The sequence below is a fragment of the Eschrichtius robustus genome, chromosome 1 (assembly GCF_028021215.1).
Source record: "Eschrichtius robustus isolate mEscRob2 chromosome 1, mEscRob2.pri, whole genome shotgun sequence".
Classification (NCBI taxonomy): domain Eukaryota; kingdom Metazoa; phylum Chordata; class Mammalia; order Artiodactyla; family Eschrichtiidae; genus Eschrichtius; species Eschrichtius robustus.
In genome coordinates, this window is record NC_090824.1 from 69,412,850 (window position 1) to 69,430,598 (window position 17,749).

The window sequence follows — 17,749 nt, forward strand, 5'->3', positions numbered from 1 at the left end:
AAGTTTATATTTGTGTTATTCAGTCCTCTTCCATTATCTCCTTCTATTCTAATCTGTCACTTCAGTTTAGTTTTCATTCAGTGCTACAAAGAAAAGAAATATTTTAAGATACTTACTTGGGAGCAAATTAACCTGGCAAACCGATAAGTATTTCAAATACAGGTAGTTTTCTATGTTTTCTACCATACTTGTTCTTTCCATTAATATCCACTGCTTTGCTCTCCAAATGTCACAAAATCATATTTAATTAAGTAGAAATGACCTCATTTTTTTGAACTTTACAGAGGAAAAAAGTTGATAGTTTACCACAGTACAAGAAAGGGAAGTTAATATTTACACTAGATTAGAGATATTGAAGTAATGATTATTTTTCATATTCCTGAACTATTGAAGACCTTTTTCTCCTAAACAAGATTATCAGAGATTTTTTAGACAGAATGATCAAAGCATAGCACCTTGAGTTTTATACATACGTATAAGTGTATATATATATATCAGTATGAAAATAGTGTTAATGAGTGAGCCTCTTCAGTAAAATTCAGTATGAATTTAATTCCGTCATTTTCTAGGAATTCTCAAAAATCTCAAAATCTTGGGATGAAACTTGGTTCACATATGGTGTCCATGAATGTGTTTTCTTATACCACATCTTCCAGTTTTTTAAAAAAGAGGAAAGCTGTTTACTTGTTAAAGGTCTTTTTATAAGCTTTGATGACTCAAAAACACCTTCATTTTAACACATGGAATTTGGCAAAGAACTTAACCATGTTACCATTTGGAAGACTTTGATATTTTGAAAAAGAGAGAATTAAAAACAACAGAGATTGAAACTTAAGTTGGCTTTTGTGTATAGAACATAATTTTCTCAAGTATATTTTCTAGTATAAGGATTTGCTATTGAAATTTATCTGCCAGAATACTATAACATATCAAAGCTATAGTTATCCTGAGTGAACAATGGTGAGTAGAGCCTCAAACTTTACCCTGGTGTATCAAGTTAAAAAAACAAAGATTCTTGGTATAGCATTACAGTAATCTAAATAGATAAGTGTTTATGTCAAATAAAAAGCTTAACAAAAGGCTGAAACAAAATTTCTTCTAATTACGCTTTTCCGGAAAGATTGTATTTAAACTTTTGTTTGCTTCTCATTTCCTCAATTCACATGCAATACAGTGCAGTGAAGTTCTTCAAGTTGGATTAAAGGAGTTACCACTTCTTTACAAGTCTTAAGGATATGTATTTTCCTACAGTCCTCAAAGTATTCGGTTTGCAGAATTCCACAAACTGGGTAGCATGGAAATGAAAGTTTTAACTTTCTGCTTTAACTCAGAGTACCTTTGCTTTAGTTGGGATATCTCAAATCTTCCCTGTGACCCAAATGCTGCTTTTATCTATGATTTACAAACAAATGTTCTTTATAACTGTGCTGTGTTCATATTCTCCATTCCCACTACTTAAAAAATATGTAAAAACTGCATTTTTTATAAGTAGTTTATTTCATGTACATTCTTCTACTCTAAAATTGGAAATTACATTATCCTTTCTGAATTGCTTCAGACATACCATTGGATATCATTATTACTTTTGGACCTCCTCTACAAGTAATGTACCTTTCAGTCATTATGATTATTGCCAAATGGAAATTATAGAAGAAAATGTGGATAAACCTAAAAAGAAATCCATAAAATGAAACAAGCACACTTGACTTGTGGCAGAAAATAGGTGGTATCTTGCAATGCCATTAGTTCCTTTCATAATACAAAGGGTAAATGTCATACTAAAGACAGTAAACTGCTTTATTTCGTAAAACAAACGCACCCTCATTCCCTAAGTGAACTACTACCTTACACAAAATGTAGGTTTCATGTAAGCACATTCTTGTGTAAGGTAGTTCTTCTTTTTCTGGGTGATTTTGCCTTATTCTGAAATTTTCTTCACCTGACTGAAAGCACATTAACTGCTAGATAGGCATCACACTGATGTCTCCATGCTGTAGCATAGAGCCGTGAATTTGCTACGATCTGTTTAATCAGCAGTATATTGATTTTCCGCAGCTTTCCTTCATTTTAGCCCCATAGCAGGCTTCTGTAATTTCCTTTGGACAAAGTGTAACCAAACTGTGCTAAGTGATGTTGATTTACAGGCAAAAGTAAAGGGGTAAATATAAATTAACAAGCTATAAACATTTTACAAGTGGGGAGTCAATAAAAACAGTGTCTGCCGTTTCTTTTAAAAAAATGATTTGAAGCAGATTGTTAACAAACGTGTCCAAAGAAACTGACATGAGTCTGAGAATAATTTTTGTGCTTTGTGATTAAGAATTGATCAGTCTAAAAGCCTTGGATGCAACTGAATCACCCATAAGCTGCTGGCCTGAAAAGGCTCAGCAGGGGCTGGTATTTGTTTGTTAAACTCCCATGATTCCAAGTAGATAATTGGTCTGTGAAGTTCATGGCAGAATCTGAATTTGCTTTCTTGCTTCCCAGCTGGCTGAGCGCTGGTTTATAGACTTATGTGTACAAATCTAGCCAGCAGCAAACCTCACATCTTTAATATAAAAGGTGTTTTGTTGTGTTTTTCAGGTGCTGAGTGGAAAGCCCACACTCCAGAAGCTCATTAAAAGGGCCAAGTTACAGTACAGGTTTATTTCTGTCACAGCGTTTCTGAAAACAGTGACAAGGATTAATATGTTTCTTTAGTACTGGAAAAAGCCTGACACAATCCCCTGTGAATTTGATCATCTGTTTCATTGCCTGTATAAGATTCAATCTCCTATTATATCCTGAAGTTCCAGCTGTAAACTAATGCTGGTAAGGATTCATAAGCTATTGTAGAAGCCTGGGGCAAAACTAATTGTTTTATTCAACAGTCACTTATTTATTTATTATTTATTTCATACCCCTCTCTTATCATCTTTTTCCATTGTTCCTCCTCAAAGTCAAGATGATCTTGGCTCTTTGTCTGCATGCACAGAGCAAATATAGAGACATGGGAAGTTCATGTTGCCAGGAGCTTTCAAAAAAGTTGCTACAGATCAGTGTGTTGTAGAAATGTGGCCCGATCTAAATTTCTTATAAAACTATTCTACTTTCCTTTCCTTAAAATGGAAATTCCTTATTAAAAAGCAATTATCTGCACAAACATTATAACCTTTGTGTTTTGTATAATCATGTGACATTAGGCTCTATCTGCTAGTGGTTGCTATGTTTCTGGGACATGATTTAACATGTGGTACATGCAAATCCTAGTAAAGTGCAAACTATGTCATAAAATGATTCTGTTTTACATCAAAGTAGATAGGCAAATAGCTATTTGCTATTTTCAAAAATTAACAAAGTTATAACAATATGCTGTATGGATACCATAAAAAATAATCTTTTGAACTGAGGAGTCTCTGTCTCTAAATCTCTCTAAATCTCTCTCTAAGTAATCTCTCTCTCTCTCTCTCTCTCTCTTTCTCAATTCAGTTGTAGAGTAATATTCCTTAACCTACCAATTTTTGTTTATGGCAAATTACATGCTACATTAAAAATTTAGATACAAAAATTTATATTCAAAATTTCAAACTTTAATGCAAGTACATAATAAGACACAAACAGAAGGATTCCTAATAGTCCATTTGTGTACACTTTATAAAAAGTTGGTGGAAATTAATGCAAGATTAGACAGAAGAAGTATATTCAGGCAATGTTTGAAATTAGACATTAAGCTTCCATTCTTAACAGAAGTTGAGTGCTAATTCCCTATACATCACAGACATTTTAATCCATAATAACTGACTGTAAATACAGTATGAAGCTAGCTAGAGCCTTATTTACACCTGCCAATTTGCTGCCCTCCAGCACTAAAAACAAAAACAAAATGGTAGCACAAGAACTGCCAAGCAAAACACACCCTGCCCCTCATGTACACTCCTTTCTATTTCCACAAACAGAACCTCTTGCTTCTTGTTTTCCATCAACAAATTCAACTATGGGATTTGAAATAAAGTTAAGGAAAAAGACATTTGCGTGACATGACAACAACAAATAATTGTTAAAATGGTCATCTCTTTCAAACATGTGTCCCCTTAAAACATTGTAAGTGCTTGTAAGCATTTCATGGCGCTTTTAATTGAGAAGTAGCACATGTGCTATGCAATGCATATGTTGCAATGGCAGCCACTTATTTTTACTGAATAGCTACAAAATTTGCACTCAATTTTGTTCATATAATAAAAGCCCATGTTGTGCGTTAAAAAGAATATATCATGGATATTTTGATTGATAAAGTTGCATTTCCTGTTGTTTTTCATCCCCTGTGCCTTCCTATCATATCTCATTTACATAAATAATGGCAGCCCAGTTATTTCTGTTTCTACTTTTTTTAGAAGCTTAAAGCATTTGTCAACATTTTAGTGAGGTTTTCCCTACGACCTTAATTCAATGAAAATAATTTCTGCTAAATGCTAGACAGTGTTTTACCCTTCTATTGTGGATAACAGTAATTTGCATATTATTGCATCTATTACTTAACTTGTATATATTAAAATAGTAACATAAGGCATATAACAATGACTTGCATACATGATGATATGAATAATTTGTTTATCAATAACATCTTTTTTTCAGTGAGCTCAGTACTTGTTATTTGATATTGAACCCTATCCTTATATATTCAATACATTGAGAACAAAAGGGACTCATACATTAGAACAGAGTAGTGGCTACCAGAGGGTAAAGGGTGAGGGTGCAAAAGGGGATAGATGGAAACTAAATTTGGGGTGGTGAATACACTGTAGTGTGTACAGAAGTTGAAATAGAATGTTGTACACATGAAACGTATAATGTAATAAACTAATGTTACTTCAAGAAAAAATAAATTTTAAAAAAAGAACGTGTACATCTTAATTAGCTTTTTAAGGTTTTTGAGAACAAATTTTATTTTTATCACATAGAAAAAACTGAGGGTTACTCCTTGGACAAAAATAGGTGGCTAAGCCAATATTAGATCTCAATACCCTTTTGACTTTAGATCACATCTTAATATTTCATGCCAAAGGTTTATGAATTCCAAGGCTGGTAAACACATATGTGGAGATTTATGTTTTATTGGCTAGATTGTAGGATCCTTAAGACAGGGTAAATGTCTCATTTAACTTTTAACCAACACTAAACACGTATTTAGTATTCAGTAAATATTCATTAAATTGAATAAAGTGAGGCTTTGAAGACATAAATTGCCAATGCATGATATCTTAATAGAGTATACAAATTCTTGTCACTTATGGCAATGATGATCAGTTTTTCAGGTCAACATGTTGCAATTACAAATTGTTGCACAGACAATATTTATTTTGCCTTCTAATGGGAAATTAGATGAACAAGAAGATATGGGGATATATGTATAGGTATAGCTGATTCACTTTGTTATAAAGCACAAACTAACACACCATTGTAAAGCAATTATACTCCAATAAAGATGTTAAAAAAAAGCAGTAGACAGTGTCTGGCATGCTATAATTGGATGTTGCTTTACTCCTATAAATTAAAAAGATTATCTATCTTAGAAAAAGGTGAAATTTTAAGAATTGTCTTTTTTTTTTTGGTAAGTCTGTGAAGTATAGTATCCTATGAAACATTAGTAAACATGAAACTATTATAGATACAAGAAAAATGCTATAAAAGGCATGATTGCCATAGATTTATGAGAGAGTGCTAGTAAACCCATATCATTCGTTAGAAATTGCATGTAAAAAATATAAAGTTTCGATTTTGTGGCTAAGTAAACAGCATGGCCTTATATTTACCATGGAAATCTATACCAAGAGACTAAGACAGACATAATTTGTTAAAACAAACTTTGAAAAATTTTTCTACCAATTTCTGTTCTCATATTAAATCCTAGAGTAGTCAGGCATTGAATTAAGTAAAGTAGGTCTATGATAGAAATCTGAGGCATATTTCTAAGGACAGAATCTGTGCCAACAGTGTCAATCAGACACCTAAAAAGTACTGTTTATTTAGGATGATTAATGACTATCTAATGTCTTTGTTGATTTTTCTTTGCAGTTAAGTGGTGGTCTCAAGTTTATTTTGGTAATAAAGCACTGTTCTGGGAAACGAATTCAAATCTTGAGTTCTCATCTATTTAACCTTTAGATTTTTGGTAAGTGGAAATTATGCTTTGTTCTCTCAATTTCCTTTATTCTGCATTATACTACATCTTTTCATTCAAAAATGTCCAAACCAGTGAATTAGATACATATTGTAATGTACTGAAATCTGTAGCTACCCTTAGTTCAAGCAACTTCAGAAAGTTAAAATAAGTTAATGATAAATTGTATATGAAAAGAGTATTGCAGATCGTAGTGTAATTGTGCCCACAGTGAACAAAGTGAATGATTTGTGCTTTCTCAGCTTGTTCTCGCTTGTCGACTAGTTTGTAAATTCTTTTACTCCTGAATATCAAACACATGACTCTATTTAATTATTTTAGACTCCATGCAAAGAATAAACATCCCAATTAATATAGGTGTCATCAGTGTAGGTGATATATCCTGGGGAATTGTAAAGGTAAAATAACAAGAAAATAATAAATATTTACATAGGGTATACAGATACTTTTACCTCATTATAACCAACAATAATACCATAGATATGGCACTTAGACTGAAACTACTTCTTTATTCCCAAATCACAGATTGTCATTTTTGTTGAGCTATTTGTTTGGAAATTTAAAATATGGTTATCTGACTAATTGATTCTTCTTACAGGAAGCTATTCCTTTGGCTGGAAATTATAACATCAGGGAGAAGATTGGCCCAAGTGAATTTCCAAGGTTTAGTCAACAATATTTATTAAGCTCTTATGGTATAAGAGAACATTATATCAGGTTTTGTATGGGAATAGTCAAAAAATGAGTGTAAGGTACAGGATTCCTCTCCACAGAGCATTTTAATATGTATTAGAAAACTAGGACATTCATCAAGAAGACTTAGATGGACACTTTTATTTTTTATTTATTTTTTGTCAAATTCTTTTTTTTTTTTTTTTTTTTTATGGACACTTTTATTAACCAGAGTTACATAAGTACCACGAAAAGGCCAAGTGGAGGCACGGTCATAATCAGGTGGGATTCATCATGGAAAAAATTCATTTTAAACCAGGTTTTAAAGTAATTAAGAACTATTGAATGGAAAGGGGAGGGACTTAATAAGCTCACCAGAGGAGAATTAAATGTCATTTGACAAGCACTGAGTGCCTTCTATATGCAAGGCACTATGCTCTGGACTTTATTGACTTGCAAAAGACTCAGAGGCGTGCCTGCCCTCATGGTCTCTCCATCTAGTGATGGAGACAGAGAGGTTAGCAACAATGGCATGTGCCAAGGCTCAGGAGCAGAACCATACCTAAAATCTTTAGAGAACCAAAAGACTTGTGTTTTTGCCTGCACTAAAGATGCCACATAGAAGAATAAAAATTAACTAGTTTACGGAAGTGCTGGAGTGGATCAGTTGGCAAATGATCTTGAAAGCACATGCATCAGCTAGAGACAGTTTCAGTCATGAGAGCTGTGAATCAAACTCCAAAATGCCATCAGTGGTCCAGGTTCCTTCTTTCTTTCTGTTCAATGATTCATAGTGTGAAACTCTAGAACTAAGAAGGGGAAATACCATGGGCCTGAAATTCCCTCTAGCATGCGCCCATGTGCACACACACGTGCACACACACACACACACACACACACACACTTTCTCCATCTTAGTTAACTGGCACCCCATTCACCCAAACTATAAATATAGGAATCATTTTTTCTTCCTTTCGTCACCACTTGTAGCAATTCCTATAAGCATTACATCCAAAATACTCCTTGCATTTAGCCATTTGTTACCATCTTCACTACTACCACCCTAGTTCAAACCTCCAACATCTGTTATTGGGGTTATTACAATAGTAATTTACCTCCAACCTCTGTTATTGGGGTTATTACAATAGTAATTTACCTGATCGCCCTGAACTCTTATCCCTTACAATGTAGTCTCTTCTGATAACCAGAGTGATCTTTTAAAGAATATAAATCAGATTATTCTGCTCACATGCTTAAAACTGCTGACAAGCTTTCCACTGCGATTAGAATTAAAACCTCAGATTCTGTATCATGGCCTGCCTACCTAGCCATAAATGATCTAACCCCTCAGCACTCTTCCACTCATTCTCTCCACATTGACACACTCCTTATACTTTATATACTTTCTTTTTTTCTTATACTTTATATGTTTATACTTCATATACTTTCTGTAGCCATTAAGATCATTCCTACTTGAATGTGTTTACACTTACTGTTTGTCCTTCCTACAATACTCTTCCCTCTAGATAATTACATCCATATATCTGGCTCCTTATCTTTCAGGTCTCAGAGGTCTTCAGAGTACAGTCTATCTAAAGTGGTCTCCTTTCACCCAGGCACCATCCCTGTTCTATTTTTTTTTCACTGTAACTTTCCCTATCTAAAATATGTATCTTTTAATTTATTGTGTATTGTGTCTGTCCAGTAGAATATAAGCTCCATTAGGCAGGCACATTATGTCGTATGTGTTCTTCTTTCCCTGCACATAGAACAGCTCCTGCTTCAAAATAGGCACTCAATAAATGCTTGTGGAATGAATAAATGATGAGGATGGCTTTGGAAGATGTCCACAGTATTGTCTTTGATATGAGGCAAGTTTGGGACTAACTGATGAGAACCAAGGAGAAATAGTAACACTTTTTTTGCAGTAGGAATAGTAATACTGTAGGAGGAAAACAAAATTAGTTATAGGATGTCCTGGGACATTCGTCCACAGTACACAGAAGGCAGAGAAATGGGGCTATTCAGGTGTGGGAACTGAACTAAAAAAGAATGACAGGATCAGAGACTGTAGAGTCTAGTGGAATGGCTATACAGCCCAATTTACTCAGGACAGTCCCAATTTACATCTGTTGTCCCAACTTAATTATTAACTATGCCCCCCTTTCATTCTCAAAAGAATGTTCCCTGGATGAAAAGTTATATGATCAACCTAAGTTTAGGATGCTAAAGAACTATCCATGGAGTTCCTACCAGCCAGTGAAGACTAAAAGGAGAATCCTTGGTAGTTTTGTACCATGTCACTTGCTCCTCTGAAATGTAGAACAACTCAGAATGTTTTCCAAAGGCATAGGCCTCAAAGGGATCAACATGGACTTTTCCACCAGCTGCTTCAGTGACTGTGCAATAAGCAATCATCCAGGGATCTCAGCCTGAGCTATGTGAAAGTATTTGGCAAAAAGGAATTAACACTGCTACTTCTGATGCAAGAACAGCAAGTACTTCACTGAATCATCAAGTCAAACCAAAGATGGAAGGAGTCCCAGAATGCCAGCTGGGCTAGGTTCCCGCTTTAGTGAGCTAAATACAAAAACTTGATCAGGTCTCAAATGGCATTTATTTAACATACAGGTAAAATGGGCCACATGAAGACTGCATTACAATGAACAAACCCCATAACTATGTGGCAGCTCTTCTACTGGATTTGCAGGCATGAGTCTAATAATTTTTTTTAATTAATTTATTTTTGGCTGCATTGGGTCTTCGTTGCTGTGCGTGGGCTTTCTTTTTAGCTGCGGTTAGCAGGGGCTACTCTTCATTGCCGTTCGCGGGCCTCTCATTGTGGTGGCCTCTCTCGTCTTGGAGCACCGGCTCTAGGTGCGCGGGCTCTAGAGCGCAGGCTCAGTAGTTGTGGCGCACGGGCCTAGCTGCTCTGCAGCATGTAGGATCTTCCTGAACCAGGGCTCGAACCCGTGTCCCCTGCATTAGCAGGCGGATTCCTAACCACTGCGCCACCAGGGAAGCCCCAGTCTAATAATTTTTATTCAATTTTCTGTAGACTTCTTCCAGCTCTGAGTTTAGAGAGAAATTTTTAAAAGCAGATTTAACAGGTTTTCTCTGATAAACTCTGTTACAATCTTTGTCATTAGCAGAATTAATGTAGTAGTTAACAAGCACAGGTACTTGCTTGGAGGTTTACGTATGTTATATCAGTTAATCTCTATACAGACATGCCTCAGAGATATTGTGAGTTCAATTCCAGATCACTGCAATAAAGCAAGTATCAAAATAAAAGCAAATCACATGAATTTTTTTGGTTTCCCAGTGCATATGAGTTATGTGCACACTATACTGTAGTCTCTTAAGTGTGCAATAGCATTATGTCTAAAAAATGGACCTATCTTAATTAAAAACTACTTTATTGCTAAAAAAAAAAAATGCTAACCATAATCTGAGCCTTGAGTCATAATCTTTTTGCTGGTAGAGGGTCTTCCTTCTATGTTCATGGCTGCTGACTGAGCAGGGTGGTGGCTGCTGAAGATTGGGGTGGCCGTGGCAGTTTCTTAAAAATAAGACAACAATGAAGTTTGCTGCATCAGTTGACCCTTCCTCTCATGAACAGTTTATCTGCAGCAGGCAGTGCTGTTTGACAGCATTTTACTCACAGTAGAACTTCTTTCAACGTTGGAGTCAATCTCTCAAACCCTGCCTCTGCTTTATCAACTAAGTTAATTTATGTACTATTCTAAATCATTTGTTATCATTTCAACAATCAGCACAGCATCTTCACCAGACATAGATTCTTTCTCAAGAAACCACTATCTTTCCTCATCCATAAGCAGCAACCCCTCATCTGTTTAAGTTTTATTATAAGATTGCCGTAATTCAGTCACGTCTTCAGACTCCAATTCTAATTCTACTTCTCTTGCTATTTCTGCCACATCTGCATTACTTCCTCCAGTGAAGTCTTGGACCCTTCAGAGTCGTCCATGAGGGTTAGAATCAACTTCTTCCAAATTCCTGTTAATGTTGATATTTTGACGTCTTCCCATAAATTATGAATGTTCTTAATAATATGCAAAATGGTCAATCCTTTACAGAAGGTTTTCAATTTACATTGCCCAGATCCATCAGAGAAATCAGTCTGTGGCAGTTATGGCCTTTCTCCAATAGTAAGACTTGAAAGTCAAAATTAATCCTTGATCCATGAGCTGTAGTGTGGATGCTGTGTTAGCAGGCATGAAAAAAAACGTTAATTTCATTGTACATCTCCATCAGTGCTATTGAGTAACCAGGTGCATTGTCATTGAGCAGTAATGTTTTGAAAGGATTCTTTTTTTCTGAGAAGCAGTTCTCAACAGTAGGCTTAAAATATGCAGTAAGCCATGTTGTAAATAGATGTGCTGTCATCCAGGCTTTGTTGTTCCGTTTACAGAGCACAGGCACAGTAGACTTAGCTAAGGGGCCTAGGATTTGGGGAATGGTAAGTGAACATTGGCTTCAACTTAAACTCACCAGCTCCATTAGCCCCTAAAAAAAAAAAAAAAAAAAAAAAAAGACAGAGTCAGCCTGTCCTTTGAAGCTTTGAAGCCACCATTGACCTGTCCTCTCTAGTTATGAAAGTCCTAGATGGCATCTCCTTCTAATAGAACACTGTTTCATCTACAGGGAAAATCTGTTGTTTCATGCCAACAGGCACATGAAAAGATGCTCAACATCACTAAACATCATGGAAATGCAAATCAAAACCACAGTGAGATATCACGTCCTACTTATCAGAATGGCTACTACCAAAAAGATAGCAAATAACAAGTGTTGGCGAGGTTGTGGAAAAAAGGGAACCCTTGTGGCCGTCCAGTGGTTAAGACCCTGTGCTTCCACTGCAGTGGGTGTGGGTTCGATTCCCGGTCTGGAAACTAAGATCCCACATGCTGCGCAGCTCCACCAAAATAATAATAATAAATAGAAATGTAAATTGGTGCAGCCAGTCTGGAAAACAATATGGAAATTTCTCAAAAAATTAAAAATAGAACTACCATATGATACAGCAATTCCACTCCTGGGTATTTATCCAAAGAAAATAAAAGCACTAATTAGAAAAGAGATATGCACCCCTATGTTCATTGCAGCATTATTTACAATAGCCAAGATATGGAAGCAACCCAAGTGCCTATCAAATAAATAAATAGATAGAGAAAATGTGGTATACATAGACAATGAAAAGTTAGTCATAAAAAAATAATGAAATCTTGCCATTTGGAACAACATGGATGAACCTAGAGGATATTATACTAAGTGAAATAAGTCAAACAAAGAAAGAAAAATACTGTATGATTTCATTATATGTGTAATCTAAAAAACAAAACAAATGAACAAACATAACAAAACAGAAACAGAGTGATAGATACAGAGGACAAACAGGTTGTTGCCAAAGGGGAGGGGAGTGCAAGGAGAAAAGAAATAGGTGATGGAGATTAACAGATACAAACTTCCCATTGCAAAATAAATGAGTCACTGGTATGAAATGTACAGTGTGGAGAATGTAGTCAATACATATGTAATATTTTTCTTTTGTGACATATCGTACTAGACTTATTGTGGTGATCATTTTGAAATGTATAGAAATATCAAAATACTATGTTTTCCACGCACATATGGTCACCTTATTTTTGATAAAGGAGGCAAGCATATACAATGGAGAAAAGACAGCCTCTTCAATAAGTGGTGCTGGGAAAACTGGACAGCTACATGTAAAAGAATGAAATTAGAACACTCCCTAACACCATACACAAAAATAAACTCAAAATGGATTAAAGACCTAAAAGTAAGGCCAGACACTATAAAACTCTTAGAGGAAAACATAGGCAGAACACTCTATGACATAAATCACAGCAAGATCCTTTTTAACCCACTCCTAGAGAAATGGAAATAAAAACAAAAATAAACAAATGGGACCTAATGAAACTTAAAAGCTTTGGCACAGAAAAAGAAAACATAAGAAGAAAAGACAACCCTCAGAATGGGAGAAAATATTTGCAAACGAAGCAACTGACAAAGGATTAATCTCCAAAATGTACAAGCAGCTCATGCAGCTCAATATCAAAAAAACAAACAACCCAATCCAAAAATGGGCAGAAGATCTGAATAGACATTTCTCCAAATCAGGTATACAGATTGCCAGCAAACACATGCAAGGATGCTCAACATCACTAATCATTAGAGAAATGCAAATCAAAACTACAATGAGGTATCACCTCACACCAGTCAGAATGGTCATCATCAAAAAATCTACAAACAATAAATGCTGGAGAGGGTGTGGAGAAAAGGGAACCCTCTTGCACTGTTGGTGAGAATGTAAACTGATACAGCCACTATGGAGAACAGTATGGAGGTTCCTCAAAAAACTAAAAATAGAACTGCCATATGACCCAGCAATCCCACTACTGGGCATATACCCTGAGAAGACCATAATTCAGAAAGAGTCATGTACCACAATGTTCATTGCAGCTCTATTTACAATAGCCAGGACATGGAAGCAACCTAGTGTCCATTGACAGATGAATGGATAAAGATGTGGCACATATATACAAAGGAATATTACTCAGCCATAAAAAGAAACGAAATTGAGTTATTTATAGTGAGGTGGGTGGACCTAGAGACTGTCATACAGAGTGAAGTAAGTCAGAAAGAGAAAAACAAATACCGTATGCTAACACATATATATGGGATCTAAAAAAAAAAAAAAAAATGGTTCTGAAGAACCTAGGGGCAGGACAGGAATAAAGACGCAGATGTAGAGAATGGATTTGAGGACACGGGGAGGGGGAAGGGTAAGCTGGGACGAAGTGAGAGAGTGACATGGACATATATACACTACCAAATGTGAAATAGATAGCTAGTGGGAAGCAGCTGCATAGCACAGGGAGATCAGCTCAGTGCTTTGTGACCACCTGGAAGGATGGGATAGGGAGGGTGGGAGGGAGACACAAGAGGGAGGAGATATGGGGATATATGCATATGTATAGCTGATTCACTTTGTTATACAGCAGAAACTAACACACCATTGTAAAGCAATTATACTCCAATAAAGATGTTAAAAAAAAATAAAAGAAATAGAAAAAAAAAACAATGTATGAGAGTTCCAGTTACCCTGTGTTCTTGCCAGACATGGAATTGACATTTTAAAACAGTTAAGCTATTCTGATAGGTATGAGGTTGTATCTCATTGTGATTTTAATTGGCATTTCCCAAATAGCTAATGGCTGGTTATGTTGAGCATCTTTTCATGAGCTTATTTGCCAGCGATATATCTTCTTTGGTGAAATGTCTGTTCAGATGTTTTGCCATTTAAAAAATTTGGTTTATTTGTTTTATTACTGTTGAGATTTGGGAATTTTTAAAAATATATGTACTTTGGATACAAAAAAATACTATGTTTTGTAACAGAAATTAACATAGTGTTGTAGGTCAATTGTACTTCAAAAACAAACTCATAGAAAAAGAGATCAGATTTATGGTTACCAGATGTGGGGGGTGGAGAAGGAGAAATTAAATGAAGGCAATCAAAGGTACAAACTTCAAGTTATAAGATAAATAACTACTAGGGATGTGATGTACAACATGATGAATATAACTAACACTGCTGTGTGTCATACAGGAAAGTTGTTAGGACAGTAAATCCTAAGAGTTCTCATCACAAAGAAGTTTTTTTTCTATTTCTTTAATTTTGTATCCATATGAGAAGATGAATGTTCACTAAACATACTGTGGTCATCATTTCATGATGTATCTAACTGAATCACGTGGTACACCTGAAACTTAATGCAGTGCTGCATGTCAATTATAGCTCAATAAAACTGGAAGAAAGATACCTACATACATACATAAAAGTAAATCTGTTGTTTAGTGTAGCCACTTTCTTTTTTTTTTACTGAAGTATAGTTGACTTACAATGTTGTGTTAGTTTCAGGTATACAGCAAAGTGATTGTTTTATATATATATGCACATATATACATTGTATATGTATATATATGACACACATATATATAATTTATTCAGATTATTTTTATTTTAGGACTTTACAAGCTACTGAATATTGTTCCCTGTGTTATACAGTAAAATCTTGTTGTTTATCTATTTTATATATAGTAGTTTATGTCTGTTAATCCCATACTCCTAATTTATCCCTCCTTCCTCCCATTACCTTCTGGTAACTGTAAGTTTGTTTTCTATGTCTTTGAGTCTGTTTCTGTTTTGTATATAGATTCATTTGTATTATTTTTTAGATTCCACATGTAAGTGATATCATATAGTATTTGTCTTTGTCTGACTTCTCTTAGTATTATATTCTCTAGGTCCACCCACATTGCCACAAAAGGCAATATTTCGTTCTTTTTATGGCTGAGGAACATTCCATTGTCTATATATACTGCTTCTTTTTTATCTATTCATCAGTTGATGGACACTTAGGTTGCTTCCATATCTTGGCTATTGTAAATAATGCTGCTATGAACATTGGGGTGCAAGTATCTTTTTCAAATTAGTGTTTTCCTTTTCTTCGTATATATATATACCCAGCAGTGCTGGATCATATGGTAGCTCTATATTTAGTTTTTTAAGGAACCTCCATACTGTCTTCCATAGTGGCCACACCAGTTTATTATATATTCTCACCAACAGTATAGGAGGGTTCCCTTTTCTTCACACCCTCTCCAGCATTTATTATTTTTAGACTTTATGATGATAGCCATTCTGACTGGTGTGAAGTGGTACCACATTGTGGTTTTGATGTGCATTTCTCTGATAATTAGCAATGTTCAACATCTTTCATTTGCCTGTTGGCCATCTGTGTGTCTTCTTTGGGGAAATGTCTATTTAAGTCTTCTGCCCATTTTTTGATTGGGTTGTTTCCTTTTTTTATAGTGAGTTGTATAAGCTGTTTGTATATTTTGAAATTTAACCCCTTATTGGTCTCCTTATTTGCAAACATTTTCTCCCATTCCGTAGGTTGTCTTTTCATTTTGTTGATGGTTTCCTTTGCTGTGCAAAAGCTTTTAAATTTGATTAGGCTCCATTAGTTTATTTTTTGCTTTTATTTCTTTTGCCTGGGGGCTGATCTAAGAAAATTTTGCTATGGATTATGTCTGAGAATGTTTTGCCTATGTTCTCTTCTAGGAATTTTATGGTGTCATGTCTTATATTTAGGTCTTTAAACTATTTTGAGTTTATATTTGTATATGGTGTGAGGAAGTATTCTAATTTCATTGATTTACATGAGGCTGTCCAGCTTTCCCAACACCACTTGCTAGAGAGACTGTCTTTTCTCTGTTGTATATTCTTGCCTCATTTGTCGAAGATTAATTGACCGTAGGTGTGGGTCCTGACCAGACCTCATCTCTGCCCCCTCCTACCCAGCTGTTGTGACACCTTCTTTATATCTTTAGTTGTGGAAAAGCTTTTCTGCTAGTCTTCAGGTTGCTCTCAGAGATAGTTGCTCTGTAAGTAGTTATAATTTTGGTGTGCTCATATGAGGAAGTAAGCTCAGGATCTTCCTACTTTGCCATCTTGATCCTGTCTCCTGGTTCGTCAGTTTTAACAACACAACGTATGATGTTAAGAGAAGACCGGGGGTGGGGCTTGGGCTGGGATGGGTATCTGAGGCTGTCTATACTTTGTGAGTGGCTTTTCTGTAAGCTTAAAAGTGCTCTTAAAAAAAGTAAATATGCACCTGATTATGTATGTTCACAAAAAAACTTTATGCTGGCTGAGACAGTGAACGTAAATGTAATCTTGTTGCAGAATTTGTCAGAAAATATGGTGAAGATCTCAGGTGTCTTGAACTTGAATAACTCATTCTATATAACATAGATATAGATAAATATAGAGAGAGAAACAGATAGACAGACAAAGAGAAGGAGAAAATTACAAAATTCTCCCCAAGATAATCAAATCATGGCAAATGAAATGTTGAACATAGGCCAAGCACAAGAGAATCTCAATAATAGCTTCTGTGTATGACCTTGGAATCATACATCTATGACCTTTGACTTCTCCTACACCTCTCATGTGCAATTAGGTACAAAGTCTTGTCAATTCTTCCTCAGTTTTAAATTATTCTGTTTGAAACACTTCTATTACTCTCCATAGCCAGAAAAATTCCAAACTCTTTAGAATTGCATTTAAAGTCCTTCAAGCCTCTGAATCTAATCAACATTTTTAGTTTAGTATGTCCTCTTACAGTCTTAGGTTCAGTCAGAACAGAACACTCACCATTGCTGAACATGCCATTCATTTCCATGCCTAGTCTGTAACACTGATTCTCATACTTTGGTGTGCATAAGTAGAGTATGGGGAAGAGCTTATTAAAAATGCACATTTCAAAGAAAAAAACAAAAAGTGCACATTTCAACAAAACAGAAACAGACTCATAGATAGAACAAACTGGTGGTTTCTAGAGAGAAGGGGGGTCGGGGGAATGGAGAAAATAGGTGAAGGAGATTAAGAGGTACAAACTTCCAGACATGAGATAAATATATCACAAGGATAAAATGTACAGCATAGGCAATAAAGTCAATAATATTGTGGCAGTTTTGTATGGTGACAGATGGTAACTGGACTTACTGTGGTGATTATTTCGTAATGATAAAAATTTCAAATCACTATGTTGTACACCTGAAACTAATAAAATATTGTATATCAAGAATAACAATAATAAAAAATGGCAAAAATTCAATGAAATAATGTAAAATCGGGATACAAGTTGGGACATCTGGTCTCTTATCCCGATTTAATAAAGTATTTGTGTTCTTTTTGAAAAAAAAATAAATAATGAAAAATACAAATTCACATGTCAAGTCCATGTACTGCATTATGACCCAAAATAGTCCAAAGGACCTTCCTGCTATAGAACAACCAAATAT

At 35.2% G+C, this 17,749-nt stretch overlaps 1 long non-coding RNA gene across 1 annotated transcript in view; it reads left to right on the forward strand.

The window, feature by feature from the left end:
• The window catches only part of LOC137758579 (uncharacterized), a 58,549-nt gene extending 52,446 nt beyond the window's left edge, over nt 1–6,103 (forward strand). The window contains exons 3-4 of the long non-coding RNA XR_011073021.1: nt 2,584–2,811; nt 6,052–6,103. This is a non-coding gene — a long non-coding RNA (uncharacterized lncRNA). The remainder of the gene's footprint in view (nt 1–2,583; nt 2,812–6,051) is intronic.
• The last annotated feature ends 11,646 nt before the right edge of the window (nt 6,104–17,749 follow it).